This window comes from Myotis yumanensis, unplaced genomic scaffold, assembly GCF_028538775.1.
Source record: "Myotis yumanensis isolate MYYU_CA2020_CCGP unplaced genomic scaffold, mMyoYum1.0.hap1 SCAF_9, whole genome shotgun sequence".
Taxonomy (NCBI): Eukaryota; Metazoa; Chordata; class Mammalia; order Chiroptera; family Vespertilionidae; genus Myotis; species Myotis yumanensis.
In genome coordinates this window covers 52,606,048-52,622,223 of record NW_027223760.1, presented here as the reverse complement: position 1 = coordinate 52,622,223, position 16,176 = coordinate 52,606,048, and positions in this window count along the sequence as shown.

The following is a 16,176-nucleotide window of genomic DNA, read 5'->3' as shown; positions in this document are numbered from 1 at the left end:
CTGGAAAGGTATTGAGGTTCAGAGATCAGGAAAAGTTATGCAACTGTCCTAAAAATATAGCATCATAAAATCTATATCATTATAAAATCTTGTTTGGAAGGGGTCAACTCTCATTCATTTTTTTTATGCAGTGAAATTAGTGTTCAAACTGCATTTTGTTATTGAATCATCAAATTTAAGAGTTACAGGCATATTTTATGGCTCCAGTATTTTAAAAGAGGTGCAACTTAAATAGTAAAATACAGAAGATTTGGAGTGTTTGGATATACAGTTTTAGAGAAATACTTTCAATCTGAAAGGTTTCAGATAGTCTTCTTTTTAATTTATTGAGAGACTAGTGGCCCGGTGCATGAACTTTGTGCACATTAAAAGGGAATTAATTAGAGGAAATATTTCAAGATTGCTATTTGCCCTTTCTCTATAATAGAAGTGTCAGAGATGAAAGAAAATTAGTAAAATGTGTATGAAAATCTCCCTCCTGTCAGAGTCTGGGGCATGCCGCAGGACCCAGAGTTAAGTCCCCTCCCACCACCCGCAAATTCTTTGAAAACACAGGAGACCCAGACCCAACCAGCCCCACCCCCATTGGGTGAGACCCAGACCCGGCCAGCCCCACCCCCGTCAAGCCCCTCTGGGCAGGGGGCATGACCTCAGGTCCCCAAGCTCAGAGCTGGGTGGAGGACGCAGTCTTAGGTCCCCCTCCCCCCCCCCCCCCGTCAAGCCCCGTTGGGCAGGGGGTGCAACCTCAGGTCCCTGCTGGGGCAGGGGGGCATGGTCAGTGGTTCCCCATCAGGCCCTGACAGGTGGGGGGCACGGCCTGAGGTCCCCATCAAGCCACGCTGGGCATGGGCACGGCCTGAGGTCCCCCCAGGCCCAGCACTGGGGCATGGAGGATGCGACCTGAGGTCCCCTGTCAAGCCCCGCTGGGCAGGGTGTGTGGCCTGAGGTCCCTCACCCTGGCCAGGCACCATGCAGCCTAAGGTCCCTGCTGTTTCAGTCATGGCATTTTGGTATCGCAGCTGGTTTGCATATTCCTCTATTATTATATAGGATAGAGGAAGGGGAAGAGAGAGAGACAGAGAGGGACAGACTAGGGATCTAACCTGAAACCTTGGTGTATCAGGATGATACTCTAACCAACCAAGATAGCCATAGCCTAGTCTTTTTTTTTTTTTTAATCGTCTAAATCAGAAATAGACTGTGACATCATATTGAGAAAGGTTACTGTGGGGTGAGGTTCTTGTTTTCAGTTTTGGCCCTTGCTAGGCATCTTGGGCTTTCTGCCCTGGTGAGTTTTTGTACCTGGCCTACCGTCCTTGCTCTGCTCATGTTTGTCTAGCTGCCTATAACATATTCATCAATTAAAATTTTTGAACTGGTATCTTTAACATATCCATATTTATTAATAAACTCGAGGCCCGATGCATGATGTTCGTGCACTTGGGGGGGTTCCTTAGCCTGGCCTGTGCCCTCTTGCAGTCCAGGAGCCCTCAGGGGATGTCTGACTGATGGCTTAGGCCCACTCCCCGGGGAGCAGGCCTAAGCCGTCAGTCGGACATCCTTAGTGCTGCTGCAGAGGTAGGAGAGGCTCTTGCCGTTGCCGCTGCATTCACCAGCCATGAGCCTGGCTTCTGGCTGAGCAGCACTACCTACCCCTGTGGGAGTGCACTGACCACTCAGGGGCAGCTCCTGCGTTGAGCATCTGCCCCCTGGTGGTCAGTGCGCATCATAGCGACTGGTTGTTCTGCCATTTAGTCGATTTGCATATTAGCCTTTTATTATATAAGATTATATACTTTTGATATGTCATCATATTATTAAATCTAAAACTTAATATTGTTCTAATTTCATATATTAAAAAGAACAACACTGAGTTCTAATATTTTTCTTTCCCCTTGTGTCATTCCTGGGAAGTGTGGCCTTCACTTTAGGTTCTAACTTAAATAATTTCCTAATCCCACAAAGATTGTGTTTCTTTGCCAGCAGCTGTGTTTTTGCTTTAATTCATGTGGTTTCTCAAAAGGTGGATCAATAACCAAAGTGAATCCCCTGTGCCATCATTCCTTCCAAGATAAAGACTTAGGAAGAAGGCTCATTAACCCGATCAGCTCTAATAGGCTGTAAATCCAGCAAGGTCACTGAAATCTACTTATTTCTTTATAGAGTTTGCCACCCTCGCCTGCTTTCAAAAACTTGTCTTGTGGTTGCTAAGTCATTGCTGGGAAGTGGGCACCAGCAACCCAGCCTAGAGAAATAGCATAGAGCAGCTTTTTTTTTTTGCTTTTTTTTTTTTTACTATTGCTTCTCCACAGTTCTCAAGTTAAAAGCAGAGCTAGAGGCAGTGATAACAGAGAACTAGAATTAAAAATAAAGGGAAGGGATGAAGTAAGAGGTACTGGTGAGGCATTTATGAGCTGCTTTCCCTACTGCTAAAATCCAGCTTCATCCTAAGTTCAAAGTTACAAAGCAATGGCAACACTACTCTTATTGCTGTTCTTTATGAAAATTATTTCTGTCTAGATGAAGAATTGCCTGAAGTTGGATACTTACAACAATAATAAAAGCAAGTAAAAACTATATCAGTTCAAGCGATAGATTATAATTTTAATATTTTAAACAACACAGTAGCAGACAATCATTGGTGTAGCTTATTAACAGCACAGTTCTCCTGGACTAAAGAAAAAAAAACAAAAATAATTCCAGAAAAATGGGTGAGGATAAAGACAGAAGAAATGCAGCAAGTAGTAAATGGAGATATTCTCACAAGATGAGGATTTTAAAAAATGAAACAAAATGATCTTATTTCTTGCAAAAGTAGTGAGAGAAGTTATTTTATTAATCAGAAGAATGAACGTAAGGCTAAGAGAATCTTCTAGAATATTTTTTCCAAAAGGAGTTTTACCCTCTGCCATGTCTGTAGCTCCTTGCCCTTCTAATGAGCAATACCAGTTTACTCATGCTACCCCCAACCAAGGGAACTAACTACAAATGTGCTGTCTAATATGCAAACCTCTAAGTCCAGCCTCCAGACTTAGCAGGTCTGTGGGTGTGACCCAGTACTTCATTCCATGCCCTGCTGAAAAAGGCAGCATCTACTTGGAATTTCAATTTTCTGTCTCCCTAACAAGACTTTCCAAGGGGCAAGGTTGGTATAAAGATTTATTCACCTTTTAATTATGTAAATTAGGTATTATGTAACCCACCTTGAATATAGAAATAGCTACTGTCAATTTTAGCTCTAAATAAACTTTAATTTTCTCTTTTACACATATATCACTTGTTTTAACTTCAAAATTGCTATGACAGCAGAAATAATTTAGCAACAGCATTGATTTGCAAGTCAAATGAATGTGTATATTAGAGTAGTACTTAGCAAACTTTACCTGCCACAAAAATGTTAGCTATTTTTTAAACTTTTATATTATATTGTTCCAGAGATGATTTAAGCTGCCAGATGATAGATATAGATGATAGATAGATAGATATAGAGATGAAAGAGAGGGGGGATCATTTCAGCTAGATTTATAGTGTAGGTGCAACAGGTAGATATACATCTATAGGTAGATACACATCTATAGGTAGATACAGATACAGATGTGTATATACATTGTGTGCCAGATATTTTATATACATATACATATATATATATATATATATATATGCACTGTCTGACATGGCAGTCACTAGCCACATGTGGCTTTTGAATACTTGAAATATGGTTCATCTGAATTTTACATGTACTGTGAGTGAAAAATAAGCATCATATTTCAAAGGCTTAACAGTAGTTCTCAACCTTCTGGCCCTTTAAATACAGTTCCTCATGTTGTGACACAACCATAAAATTATTTTCGTTGCTACTTCATAACTGTAATGTTGCTACTGTTATGAATCATAATGTAAATATCTGATATACTGGATGGTCTTAGGCAACCCCTGTGAAAGGGTCGTTTGACTGCCAAAGGGGTCGCAACCCACAGGTTGAGAACTGCTGGCTTAGTATGAAAAAAGAATGTAAAATATCTAACAATGTTTATATTGATTGCATGTTGAAATAATACTTCTGATACATTGGGTCAAATAAAAAATATTAAAATTAATTTCACCTCTTTCCTTTTACTTTTTTTTTTTAATGTGGCTACTAGGAAATGTAAGATTACACATGTGGCTTATATTTCTACTGGTCAACACTGACATACAAATATAAACAGTGAGATAAAATGAATCAAATTTAACACTTCTGTGTAACATCATTAAACATTTCTCTGGCAATAATAGCTCAGAGGACCTCATCCTTAAGCACTTAGTGTTCAGCGTAGAGTGGAATAAGACTAAAACAGTACTGAGTAGCAATACTCCTAATTTTTTAAGATGGTCTGCTACTCAGCCAGAGGGAACAAGAATCCATTTGACTGGAGTGTATAGCAAGATTAGGTGGTGGTGCTGAATACAATTGATGAATATTTCTCTAATCCATTTATTTTGACCATAGTAGATCATTTAAATGGTGAAATAGATCAGAGTCTCTGTAGCATTTGCTTTAGTTAACAGTAGGAAAAATGTTGCCATCCCACAGTTTTTGGACTCAACTGCAGAAATGAGAATTGATGAGGCTCATTTCCACACTGAACTGCCCTGGGTCCTGCAGGAGTCAGAGGCCAATGGAAATATATAATTACTTGTGGTAAAGAGAAATGGCCTTGGGATCTCACTTCGTTTCAGGGTAATTTAAAAGGGAGGACTTTGCACATTTTAATGTGATGTAGGTGAGTTTTGGTAGGGCTGGGAGCTAGCAGAGCCAACACTCTATGACAGTGATGGCGAACCTATGACACGCGTGTCAAAGGTGACACGCGAACTCATTTTTTTGGTTGATTTTTCTTTGTTAAATGGCATTTAAATATATAACATAAATATCAAAAATATAAATCTTTGTTTTACTATGGTTGCAAATATTAAAAAATTTCTATATGTGACATGGCACCAGAGGAGTTAAGTTAGGGTTTTTCAAAATGCTGACACGCCGACCTCAAAAGGTTCGCCATCACTGCTCTATGAAAAGGTACCTACTAGTATAAATGGAGATACAAATTTAGACAATTCATTCAGAAAAGTTAGAACATCTAGTTCCATGCCACCTTCTTGCACCACATGGAAAATCTAGCTGCGATGAGCACTATCATTTACTTTTGCTCATGATTATGATACAGACAGAAATATCAGATAAAAATCAAGGATTATATAGCATGTTGAAAAATAAAAATGATGCAATAAAAGTTTTTTGTTAATGCATAAAGCATAAAAAGCATTTTTTCATTTTCACCTGTTCAGTATATGAGTATAATAAAGTTTATTAAAGTGCTTCAGGTAATATGATCTGATCTAAAGGGAGATAATGGGTGACCTTTATCTATAGATTCTCTACTCTTTCTTAATTGAAATTTTAGTATCCAAAACCTTCTTTTTAAAATATATTTTATTGATTTTTTTGCAGAGAGGAAGGGAGAAGGAGAGGGATAAAGAGTTAGAAACATCGATGAGAGAGAAACATCGATTCAGCTGCTTCCTGCACACTCCTTACTGGGGATGTGCCCGCAAACACGGTACATGCCCTTGACCAGAATTGAACCTGGGACCCTTCAGTCCACAGGCCAACGCTCTATCCACTGAGCCAAACTGGTCAGGGCTCAAAACCTTCTTTTAAGTATTTTTAATTTCATTGATGTAGTGAAGCCTCACATATGCCTGTAAGGTAGGCATTGTTGTTATTTTCATTTTTACAGATGGAGAAAGTGAAGTACAAAGGGGTTAAATAATTTTACCAAAGTCACACAGCTACTAATGATCAGAACCAGCATTTTATCTCAGGCCATCTTGCTCTTCAGACCAGTTTTAAGGACTTCTCATCCTCCTTTTAAAAATCAAGAATCCCATAAACATATTTGTAAAGTGCACAAAGTACTATTTCCTAGCTCAAGGGCTTTTGTAATATTGTGAAGATTAAAATAGATAATATATGTAAACCCTTAGTTCAGTGTCTGCCATGTATTATATATTGAAATTGTGTGTGTGTGTGTGTGTGTGTGTGTGTGTGTGTGTGTGATTTATGGCAATAAATTTTATTCTAATATCAAGATGTGGTTTTCATATTTGAGGTTTATACATTGTTTGGCCTATTTACAATGGCATTTATTTTTTATATTCTTAAAAATAACAAGGTTATATATTAAAATGGAAATGAATTTCTGAGAGTAGTCATTATTTCAGGCAGTTATAAATATCCTCTGAAAATTTACTGATTATTGTTCATTTCTATCAAATAATTTATTTCAAAACATAAATTATATGAAAGTGAGATTTAGAATGGGAAAATAAAATTTTTATTTAGTTTATTCAAGTTCTTTAATCATTTTACTTAGAAAAGTATCCTGTTTTGTAGTATAGTGCATATTGAATTTAGGATTATGTAATATACATTACTGACTTTTTTTCCTTTTTAATAAAATTGACATAAAATTTGAATTTTGCACTCCTTTACCCAAAGCATAATCACACAGGTAAAACTCTCAGTTATAGATTTGATGCTTAGTTAATGCTGAGATATTTTTTGAGAAAAAACAAAACAGAATATGCCCTTGTAAGATTTAGGAGGTTTTTTCACATTTTCCTACATGGATCTAATAAATTTTAATGCTTTATTCTACAATTCTATTTAAACTTCAAGTTTAGTGTTTTTCTTGTTTCAATCCTATAGCAGATATTTTACAAAACCAACTCAAGTTAGGATAAGTTAACTAAAGCAGTATTTTTCTTGGGTGAGATTCTACCTCATTGCTTTCCTTCTGCAGGTGATGTCTTATTAAAAATAACATGTCATGCTTCCTGTAATGAATACCCTGAAGAAAAAAATGTGGACAGAAGAAAAACACAGGAACAATATGTGTCAGTCATGAAGGAAAACTGAAATCTAGCTTGTAGAGCAAAAATTAAATGACTAAAAATATCTAATCAACAGTGACATTCTTGAGTACCAGCTGTGCAACAGAGCAGGATTTGTCTTAGTCTGCAAGAGAGCTTATGCAGCTCATCAGAGCCCAGTGAGTACAGTACAGGACCAGGAGTCAGGAAAGCATTGGCAAGCCCACTTCTGGCACTCAATGCAAGAACAAACCCCAAAATATTCATCTGTTTAAAGGGGATGTTGATAACTGTTACTACATCACTTGTGAAGAAATATAAGCTAAAAAGTTTAGAGAAGTGTTAGTTCTGAAAGCTGAATGCCTCTGATGTATCATAAGTATTTATTTCAGTAGCCAGTTTTGTGACCCTGTGTAAATTACATAATTTTTCTACGGCTCAGTATCCTCATTAATAAGATAAGGTATATAATAGTTTCTATTTCTCAGGGTTGTGTGCAGGTTCAATGAAGAAATAAAGCCAAGAAGTTAGCACTATAGCCTCAGCACATTTTAGCTACTAATATTATTATTTATAAATCATGATAAATGATCTAGGTTCATTACTAAGTTAAAATTAGCACTATTTTCTTATGTGGGCCACTTTCTAGTTGACATAAACTAAAGTAACATCCTCTTATTTATTTATTTTATTAAGTAATTGAAAGACCTCCTGGATGCAATCTAAGAAATACCACATACTAAATTCAAGTCCATGATGTTCCAGAATATACTGTTTTCTATGAGAAAGAGAGGAAGTGGCTCTCATTCATTTTGGAATTGGTATAAATAAAAATAAAACCACGTCTTATTTCCTAATCCAATGCAAGCGGACACTAGTTTGGTGTACTTACCTTATAAATGTGTGCTATGGAAATCTTTATATGGATGGTGATTTTAGTGCCTTGGTTTAAATAGATGCAGTTATGTTATTTGAATGCTTTTTCATTCTGCTTTTTGCAGAATGTTGGAATTTCTCTAAGTTATTGCCTAAAGATAAAGATTAATTTTTATTTATTTCAAAATATGTTTTTATGATATAAATATGTCATACTTTAATAAGTCACTCCCTTTTTGGAAATCTGATAATTTAATAAGTCACTTCCCTATTATTGAGTGTCTAAATTGTTTCCAAATTTGCTATTTTAAATGCCACTTTGAAAAATATGTATTTAGAAATATATCCTAAGAAACCCAAATCAGAAAGAATGTATGCACCCCTATGTTCATAGCAGCGCAATTTACAATAGCTAAGATCTGGAAACAGCCCAAGTGCCCATCAGTAGGTTAAAAAGTGGTGAGCCCTAGCTGGTTTGGCTGTGTAAATAGAGGTCGGCTTATGGACCAAAGGGTCCTGGGTTTGATTCTAGTCAAGGGCATGTACCTTGGTTGCAAGCTCCTCCCTGGTCTGGGTCCTGGTCATGGCTCATGCAGGAGACAACCAATTAATGTGTTTCTCTCACATCGATGTTTCTCTCTGTCTTTCCCTTTCTCTCTAAAAATCAATGGAAAAATATCCTCAGGTGAGGATTAAAAATAATAATAATAAAAAGTGGTAAATTCCATTTACACCATGGAATATTATGCGGCAGTAAAAAAAAAAAAAAAAAAAAAAAGGATCTCTTACCCTTTGAGACAGCATGGAAGGACCTAAAGTGTATTATGTTAAGTGAAATAAGCCAGTCAGAGAAAGACAAGTATTACATGATCTCACTCATACATGAAATCTAATGAACAAAATAAACTGAAGAAAAAAATAGGTCCAGAGACATAGCAGCATGGCACAGACTGTCAAATCTTGGAGGGAAGACAGGGGTAGTTAGATGGGAAGTGATTAATCAAAGAACTTGTATGTATATATGCATAACCCATGGACATAGATGATAGGGTAGTGAAGGCCTGGGGCAGGGGTGGGAGCAGGCTAAAAAGGGTCAATGGGGGAATAAGGGAGGGCATATATAATACTTTCAACAATAAAGATTTTTTAAAAGAAAAATATATATCTATTTCATATAGAGTCATTCAGGAAGGATTTCTATGTACAGAATTGTTGAATGAAAGGGAGTATATATTTTAAGAATTTTGATACTAAAAAATGCCTTTCAAAATAATAGCAATATTAGAGTATCCCTTTCACCACATGTTCATCAACATTGGGCTTTTTCTGAAATTATAATAATTTCATAGGAAAAGTTATTTGTTTTGTTTTTTGAACTTTTTATTCATCAGATTTAGTATCTTTCTATATATTTAATAGGTCTATTTTCTCATATTTTATAATATATTTTTATTGATTTCAGAGAGGAAGGGAGAGGGAGAGAGAGATAGAAACATAAATGATGAAAGAAAATCATTGATTGGATGCCTCCTGCATGCCCCACATGGAAGATGAAGCCCACAACCCCGGGAATGTGCCCTGACTCTGGGCATGTGCCCGACTGGGAATCGAACTATGACCTCCTGGTTCATACATAGGTCAATGCTCAACTACTGAGCCATGATGGCCAGGCAAGAGTAAATTTTTATTTATTTATTTATTTATTTATTTATTTATTTATTAAATATATTTTTATTGATTTTTTTACAGAGAGGAAGGGAGAGGGATAGAGAGTTAGAAACATCGATGAGAGAGAAACATCGATCAGCTGCCTCCTGCACACCTCCTATTGGGGATATGCCCATAACCAAGGTACATGCCCTTGACCGGAATTGAACCTGGGACCTTTCAGTCTGCAGGCCGACGCTCTATCCACTGAGCCAAACCGGTTAGGGCAAGAGTAAATTTTTTTTTAACAAGAAATGCTTTCTCTTCTTTTATAATCTGGATGATTGTGTATGAAATTGATATTTCTTAAATTAAAAGTTGTACAATTACAGTTTATAATCAATATTATTCTATATTACTTTCAGGTATGCAGTATAGTGGTTAGACAATCATCTGCTTCACAAATATATTTCAAATATTCACCTGGCACTGTACATATTACTACAATATTATTGACTAAATTCCCTATGCTGTACTATATATCCCTGTGACTATTCTGTGACTACCAACTTGTATTTCTTAATTCCTTCACCTTTTTTTACCAGCCCCCACCTCTCCTATGGAAAACAGTATGAAGGTTCCTCAAAAAATTAAAAATGGAACTGCCTTATGAACTAGCAATACCACTTCTAAGTATATATCTGAAGAAACCCAAAACACCAATTTGAAAGAATATATGCACCTCTATGTTCTTTCTTAAATTTTGATAGTTTACTAGGGAAGCGATCTGGGCCTCATATTTTATTTCTGGGGAGGTTAGAACCTCTATGACTTTAGTAGACTTAGGAGTATTTGGACTATCAAATAATAATTCTTATTTGCTTAACCCTTATTCTGAAATGAGGTAAGTTCTTACTGGACAAGTTCTTTGGAGGGGATCACTGTGAAGTTGGATCACTGTGGACACAGATGATTTCCATTCTAGCAACAGTTCTCCTGGGTTTACAATAAAGTTCTTTATAACATAAATTTATCTGCTGTGCTATCTAAACTTTACTTTCCTCAACCAACAGAAATTGTCAGCAATTGAGTTACTGGTAGTACAGAATATTGTCTTTCCTTCACAAAGGGACTGCTTCCGGGAGACCAGGAAGCTATAGGAGTTTGTAGCTTCTCATGAATATTGGTGTCTTGTCTTTGCTTATCCTTTGGTACAAACTTGATAAAGGAAAGGCCCAACCAATATTCCTGCACTCTTTTCTTATTATTCCAAGAAAATATTTGGATTCTGCCCCTGAGTATGACACCTACATTTGGAGAACTACTCTATCGGTTTTCTTTCTCAACATCAGTTGCATGCAACATTACTTTTATTTAATTTAACATCCCTTTCTTTTATAGTGTTATTTGGGACTATATGTGTATTCTAGTTTTGTAGATGATAGAGTTTTCATTTCTGTTTTATTTCCTTCGTTATTCAAGGGAGATTTCTGATTGGTGCAGGGAATCTTTACTGGCACCATATTCCTTCTCTGTCTCTCATTTATTTCAGATGAGTGTCTCTCAGTCAAAGATTTGCTGAGGCTGATTGCATTGCTGGAAAATCATTAATTAATTGATTTCTTCCCCTAGAGAAAAAAAAAACTTTGTGGAAAGGATAAACTGTAGAAACTGGAGAGACCTTTTCACCCCACATGCATAAGAAGTAATTAAAACTTTATAATGAAAACTTACACCTAGTTCAATTGCAGTTCAAATAGCTTGGTCTCTGGGAAATTATGTTTTTTATAAAGAATAAACTACTGAGTTAATTAAGAATAAAAGTGGTATTTGGAGTTGGGGTTTTGCTTTAAGCAATTTAGAGAAGATAAAAAATAACAAAACCTATTATTTATTGAGTACTTACTATGTGCAAGGTACTACTCTATGTCTTTTTAAAACATGGACTTACTTTCATTTTAACCTATGAGGTACAAACTACAATATTCTCAAATTAAAGATGACAGAACTAAGATTTATTGAGGTTATATAACTTGCCTAAAGAAACGTGTTTACTAAGTGACAAAAAAAATAGAGTCAACCACTGCTAAAAACAGGCTAGAGGCAAAGGTAAGTGTCATTTTACATGTGTTTACTCATTTAATATGTCATTCATTTATTTATCCAATAAATATGTGGATGTGTTCTCAGTGCTAGGCAATTTATTAGGGAACAATAGTAAAACAAAATCAAAACAGTCTCTGCCCTGGCCAGCTAGCTCAGTTGGTTTAAGTGTTGTTCTTATAGGCCAAGATTGAGGGTTTGATGCTGGTCAGGGCACATACAAGAATCAACCAATGAATGCATGACTAAGTGGAACAATAAATAGATGTTTTCTTTCCCCCTATTTCTCTTGCTTCCTTTCTCTCTCTAACACCAGTCAATCAATCATTAAATAACTAAGTCAAAACAGCCTTAGTCTTTAGTGAATTCACAGTTGAATTGAGGAGGATGTAAATGAATTAAGTTGACAAAAGTGTTGAGGATAAAATTCCAGTATAAAAAATGCAGAGCATGTATAAAAACCCTAGTATAGAAGCACATCATATTGGAGAAACTAAAATAAAGTCATTTTATCAGGAATGCAGAACAAGGAGAAGGAATGGTGGCTCATGAGGCCAGAGGTTATTGGTGTCAGATTGTGTTGCTTTGTATCCCATATTAAGCATTTTGGAATTTTTCATAAGAGCATGGGAGCTATTGAAAATTTATGTAGTAAGATGAAATATACAATTAACCTCAAGTGAAGATCTTTTTATATTATGTTTTTAAATATACTTTTGTTGATTTCAGAGAGGAAGGGAAAGGGATAGAAAGATATAAACATCAATGATGAGAGAGAATCATTGATCAGCTGTCTCCTGCATGCCCCACACTGGGAATTGAGCCTGCAACCTGGGCATGTGCCCTGACCAGGAATTGAACCATGACCTCCCAGTTCATAAGTTAACACTCAACCACTGAGCCACACTGGCCAAGCTAAAGATGTTTTTAAAGGTGGAACTGTTTGAAGAATGTTTCAGTAGTTCCTTGGACTATAAGGAGAAAATGTAGATGAAAAGGATTGAATTGAATAGAGACATATTAAGGAGATTAGATTGAAAGAACCTGGTGTAATAAAGGTATGAGTTATTGATGATGACTATTACCTTAAAGAGATATAGTGCCATTCACTAAAACTAGAGAACACTAGAAGGAAGACCATATATCTTATAGAAAATCAAGAGTACATTTTTGGACATAGTGAATATGTATAAGGTACCTTTGAGATATCCAAAGCTCAATGTCAAGTTGGCAGTTTGATATGCAAGTCATAAATTCAAAGGATAGGTCTGAACTAGGTATCCATGTTGATGATCATTGACATCATAATTTTGGATGGGATATTTGGGGGCGGGGTAAAATGAGAAGAGAAGAATGCCAAGCATAATTTGTAAAGCATTCCAACATTTAAAAGCTGTAAAAGAAGGCTGCAAGCAAAATTAAGAATGACAAAACTTAGAAGAACTAGAAATGTGGGTCAGTACAGAAGGAGGGAACATTCAATAATTTCTGATATTAGGCATTAACATTGCTTTTCTCTTTCATGGAAAGTCCCTCTCCCTTTTATTTACATGTTCTCTACATCACCATTTTCATCACATTTGCATAAAAACCTTTTCTTATTTCTATGATTAAATTTCCTACCCAAACTTACCCCAGGCATCTCTTTATTTTTCTGCTTTGCTTTATTTTATTTTCATCTAATATATTACTTATTTAGTTTTTTCACTGTCTCTCCCCACCCCCACTTTGTAACTCCTGTTCACTGTAGTGGCCTCTATACCTATTTTAAGGCCTGGCACATAGTATTCCCTTCAGGAATCAATAAGCAATGATGAGCAAAGGAATGAATGAATGTACAATAACAAATATCAACAAATGAACATTAACAAGTACCACTGAGAGGGCAAGCACATAAGATGAGGATTAACATTGGTTAACCGAACTTGGTGTGGTGGTAGCAGTGACCAAACGGAAGTGAGCTGGAGAATGAATGATAGGCAAACAGACAATGTTAATGAATACAGACAACTCTTTTTAGAAATATGGTTAAAGAAAAGGAGAAAAAGGAATATGTTAGTAATCAGATAGGATGGAATCATTGGATAGAAGTCTTTTTTTTAATGGACAAAATGATTGAACGTGTTTAAAATACCAGGGGGCAGATGCATTTGAGAGGGAGAAGTTGAATACAGAAAAGACCGTTGTATGCAGAAAAGACTAGGGATCATTAATAGACTCAGATTGTGGAGAGGGCCTATGGAGGCAGCGGTCTTTGGAGGAGGAGGGTGTCTTTGACCCTTCTATTTTGGAGGAGGAGGATGCAAGGATGTTGGAGGGTTTAAAAGACAATTTGATATATTTGGTAGTTAGAAGGTAAGTAAGGTGTCTATAAGGTAGCATTCTAAGAGTGTCTTGGGTTAGAAGGATGTTTTAAATGGAACATTTGAAAAGAAGAAGACTGAAATAGTAGTTTCAGAATGTAGTAGATATGAACTGAGAACTATGTTAGATTTCATCTGGACAGTGTGTAATATGCACAACTTTTACTAAACAAAAGTATCAATAAATATTTTGGCTTTAGAAAACACTTGTTAATCAATAAAATACAGACAGCTCATAATTGAGAAATCTAAAAAAAATGAGCAATTGATAGTTTGGGAACTATAATAAAAACAGTATTTTCTAATACACTTTGATAGTTTAAAATAAGTCCCTTGTATTAAATTTCAGTGATAAAATTTGATTTGTTTTTGAAAGTACATTATACTCTTTCTTCCAAAAGCATTTCAAGATTTCTGAGTTTGAAGGTACATAAACTTGTGATGCTAAGTTTAAAATATTACACTTCTCTATATGCGCATATACATATACTCATAAAGGTAAATGATGCATTGTTGATGCTTTGTTTTAGTTTGTGTTGCATTTTAACAAGATAGAACAAAATAGCATGGTTGGACGTGTCTTTCTAATTATTTTGAGTAGTAATTTTAATAAGCCGCTCCATCTCTAGAATTCCAACTGATAAAACTTTCTCCAGAATTTGATCTGTCATTCTTCCAATTAGCCAAGCCCTGCAGCCACACTGGAGAACTGCTTTGTAATATATCTTGAGTTTTAACAAGGAACTTTTTGATGTATTTCAATTATGATGTACAAAGTAACATCTTAATTAAAGAAGAAATTCCATTTTGAGGCTCTTTAAAGTGCTATTACAGTTTTTGGTTGAGAGCTTCCTGTGAAGATGAATCTGCCTCTGCATTTAATGAGAGAGATATTGAGCTCTTGGGCTGGAGGAGTGGGGAAAAAAGAAGAAAAAAGCAGCCAAGAAAGAATGCTGAATACTCCTGAGATTAGAAAATAAAATTTGGTTACAAGGTGATAGTTTCTAAGAGACCAGATTACATCTCAGTAGATATTTTAGCATAGCCCCAACAGCAGTAATTTTTTTAATCATAATAATCTGAAAAGAACTAAACATTTGGTTGAAACTGAGGATGAGAGAATTAAATGATGAAAATTAGATATGATAAATACTGTCTGATGTGGTGATCCTGGAAGCACACATGGGAAAAATTCCATTTTTTATGTGTTTTGTAAAAAACCTTAAAGAAATAAAAACATATTGGTATATGGTACCCTTGGGAGACATACATTCACACACACAAATGAAAACTTCCCAAACAAAGTCGAGCCATCCACTTATACCTTATCCTAAACTAGAGGCCCGGTGCAAAAAAATTTGTGCACTCAGGGGTGTGGGGGGGTTCCCCTCAGCCCTCTCACAGTCCAGGACTCCTTGGAGGATGACCACCTGCTGTCTTAGGCCCGCTCCCTGGGGGATTGGGCCTAAGCTGGCAGTCAGACATCTCTCTGGCAGCCTGGTAGCCCTTGGGGGATGTTCAACTGACGGCTTAGGCCCGCTCTCTCCAGGACATCCTTAGCACTGCCGAGGAGGCGGGAGAGGCTCCCGCCACTGCCGCTGCACTTGCAGCTGTCAGCCCAGCTTCTGACTGAGCTATGCTCCCCCTGTGGAAGTGCACTGACCACCAGGGGGCAGCTCCTGCATTGAGCATCTGCCCACTGGCGGTCAGTGTGCATCATAGCGAATGGTCATTCTGCCTTTAGGGTCAATTTGCATATTACCCTTTTATTATATAGGATGTGTTAAGTTTCCCAATCTTTACTCTTGCTTCTTAAATTGATTTAATACTGTGTATGATTTGAATGCTTTAATTTGGTCTGTGAGACTTTCTGCTCCGTGACAGTCATGTTCCACAGTGATGTTCATGGTAGTTCACTCAGAAACTATATTGAATCAAGTTAATTTCCCATAGGACAGCTACCTCGATCAATGAAGCAGAGTCCATATCTCTAAGGACCTGACAGTAATCCTTGTACACACTTTAACTTTTAATTCACCTATACTTAGAACTTTCCTAGTCATCAAAAATGATATCTTGCTATCCTCCATATGGCTTGTAGTTTCTCTCTAGGTCTTAAATATAATTTTATCAAAACAGCATTTGGGCATTTCAAAATTTAGCAAGAAAGACTCCTATGTATATCCAAGATGACCTCTTTACTCTGTTAGAAAATATTATACCTACTCTTGTCTATCTAGGAGGGAGATCTGTGAACATCAGAAAATATGGA